Source organism: Prionailurus viverrinus, chromosome A3 (assembly GCF_022837055.1).
Source record: "Prionailurus viverrinus isolate Anna chromosome A3, UM_Priviv_1.0, whole genome shotgun sequence".
In the NCBI taxonomy this organism is placed as follows: domain Eukaryota; kingdom Metazoa; phylum Chordata; class Mammalia; order Carnivora; family Felidae; genus Prionailurus; species Prionailurus viverrinus.
In genome coordinates, this window is record NC_062563.1 from 18,918,434 (window position 1) to 18,921,478 (window position 3,045).

A 3,045-nucleotide genomic window follows, 5' to 3' on the forward strand; every position below is an offset into this window, starting at 1 on the left:
CCTTCTCTCTGGGTCAGGAAAGCCAAGGTCTCACCTATGGCTTCCCTGCATCTCGTGGAAACTTCCTCTCCCTTGTCTGGACTGGCATCTCTCTCTCTCTCCCTCCCCACAGCCCTTTGGCCCAGCTGGCTTACTCCTCTGACCACATCTTTCTGTTCTCCTTCACTGACTCTTCTTCCTTGGTTTTCCCCTTAAATGTCCCAGCTTCCCTTTTACATCACACAAACTCCTTGGGATGCCTCTTTGTTCCCACGGCTTTAGCTTTTGCCAATGAATTAACATCTCTCTGAATCCAGATAAATCAGATAGGGCTTTGAACCTTTCATTTGTTTTTGTTAGGAAAACATTTTTTTGTCTTTATCTCCCCCTGAATGAAGAGTCATTCAGCCCATTCTGGGGAGGGTGACCCTCCCCAGGGCAGAATGTAGACCTCTCCCACCTCTTCCTGGGAGCGAAATGTGCCTGGCCCCGGAATGTCTGAAGCCGAGCTCTCAAGGTGGAGAAAATGACTTTTTCTCTTGCTGCCAGTTTGAGCCCTGAATACATTGGGGCCATCAAGGTTCGTCCTAATTACAGGGAAAGGAGAAGAAGGAGGTTTGGGGGAGTAGAGAGGGAGGGGACCTGGGCAGGAAGCCTGGAGAATCCAGGGAGAGAGGAGGAAGGATGAGGACACACCAGGGACCCAAAGCTAAGAGTGGCGTTGGTGGTGGAGCAGTTGCCTGGGAGGTGTCACGTCAGGCGACCAGGGGCAGCAGAGGTGCTCAGGGCCTCCGCCACCTGCCCAGACAGAACCCAGGCCTCTGGGAGGAATGAGGTGACCAGGACCACTGGTCGGGCACTTCCCTGTGGCTCCAGTAGGAACCCGAGATACCAGCAGGGTATGTGTGGGGCAGACATCCTGACCTTGCACTAGAGGACTCGCTGAGCGCCCTCCAGCCCCCCAAACTGGGAAGGGGCAGCGGACACCTGGGACACCCCAAATACCTGCCTATCGTGGACCTCCCTCCTCCTGGGTGTCTGCAGGCACCTCCAGTTCAGCATGGCTTCCCTCCAAACTTGTGCCTCCCCTCTTGCCTTGTCTCAGCAAAAGGGCCCCCACACCGGAAGCCTGGAGGCATCCTGTAGCCCCTCGGAAATCACCAGGGCTTCCTCGTTCTCCTGATGTTTCTGGACGCTTTCCACTCCCTTCCGTCCCCAACTCCACGGTAGCAGTTCTGACCCCAAGCACCAGCACAGCCTCTGAACCAGCACCAAGGCTCCTTTCCTCACCCCGCCCTCCCCACCACAGCTCTACAAGGTGGCTGAAGGCACAATGGGGCCCTTCACCAGACAGACGGAAGAGGAGGTGGGAGGGGAGGAGGACAGATGCAGTCTAGTGGCAGGGTGATAGGCACAGGGATGACACAGCGGGGGAGAGGCTGTCCTCATCCCAGTGCAGCCCTGGGGCGGGGGAGAGAAGGGAGGGATAACGCCCCACCCCCACCGTGGGAGCCTCCTGCCTGCCCTTTCCCAAAGGAACTGAGGCCAATACCAGCATAGCCAGGAATGCGGGAGTCCCTGGCTACAAGAGGCTCAGGCTGGGGAGGACCCTGCTGGTCACATGGTAGAAGGCAAGAGCAGGTGGGTGGGCTGCTCTGGGGAGTCGCAGCCGTCAGGCTATGGCAGGGAGCCCCCTGAATAGATGCCAAATGTATGGTCTAGGGCCAAGTGGGAGACAGGCGGGAGACAGGCCCAGGACGCCGCTGGGGTGTTGAGTCCATAACTGTGACCTTGGCCCTGACCCATCTTTCCAGCCAGTCCACAAAAGCCCCACGACCCTCCTCCCAGGTTCCTGCCCTCCCATCACCAGCATCTCTTGCCTTGTTTCCTGCACCAGCCTCCCCAGTGCATCCTCCTCATGGCTACGGAGGGACTGTCTACAACCTACAGTTCACCATTCCACAAACACAGACAGCAGGTGGCCCCTGCATCTGGGAACTGCCAGTCAGGAGGGGACCTCTATGCAGTAACAGTGACAGTAGCATGCAGGAATTGGCAGGTGAGTGGATTCACAGGGGCTGAAGCCCAGGCATCTCTGTGCACACCTCTCCAGTCCTTAGCCTGTATACTGAAGAACCCCACAAACACCCCTCCTATGCCACCTCACTCTCATTGCCCCCTCCCCTCCCCAGACCCCTCTCCGGTCCCCTCCTGGGACTCCTACCAACTCTCAGCCACCTCTGCCCCCGCAAGTCTCAGGTGCCCTAAGCACAGCCTGGCGCCCACCTGCCTGTGCTTCTAGCATGGAGGGGATGTCCAGCAAATGTCCTGGAGAGTTAAGGAATTAAGGCAGAGCAGGTCTGAGATAAGGGCATTGTCTGGGTGGAGGTCAGGTTCTGCCCATCCAAGCATGAGTTTGCCATGGCAACGACCTGCCTCCCCCATCCTGGCCCCTGCTTCAGTGGAGGGTCACCCCCCCTTCCCCTCCCCCACCCGGGCCCCTGCCCTCAGGGGAGGGTCGCCCCCTTCCCCCCTCCCATCACATGCCTGCATCCTCTGTTACCAGCTGGTAATCCTGTGTGGTTTTTATTCCTGTGCTTATGAATAGAAGAGCTAGAGGAGAGCAGGCATGAGCCCAGGCCCTGTGCCCACCCCCACACCCCCACCACCCGCTTGCAGGGAGCAGCCCTGGGCCCTCCCCCTCCCCACCCTGGAATGCCGGCTGTGCCAGCCACCATCACTATCAAGGCCTCCCCATCAAGGCTCCCCGGCCTGTGGCTGCCTTGCAGCAGGCGTGGGGAATGTGGACCCCTGGCCTGGACAGCTCATTAAACGCTTCTCTCTCCCCACACTTGACCACACAAGGTCACTCCCACCCCAGGCCTGACATTGTGTCTCCCCTCTGCCTGGCACCTTCCAAACCCTTCCCATACTCACAGCCCCCAGACCAGCCACCAGGGCCTGTCAGCTTTCTCTCCTGACAGCGTCTGGAATCCGCCCCCTGTCATCCCCACCAGAGCCTTGTCAGCCTTGTGGCCCGACTGTTGCAGCCGCTGCCTCCCTGGC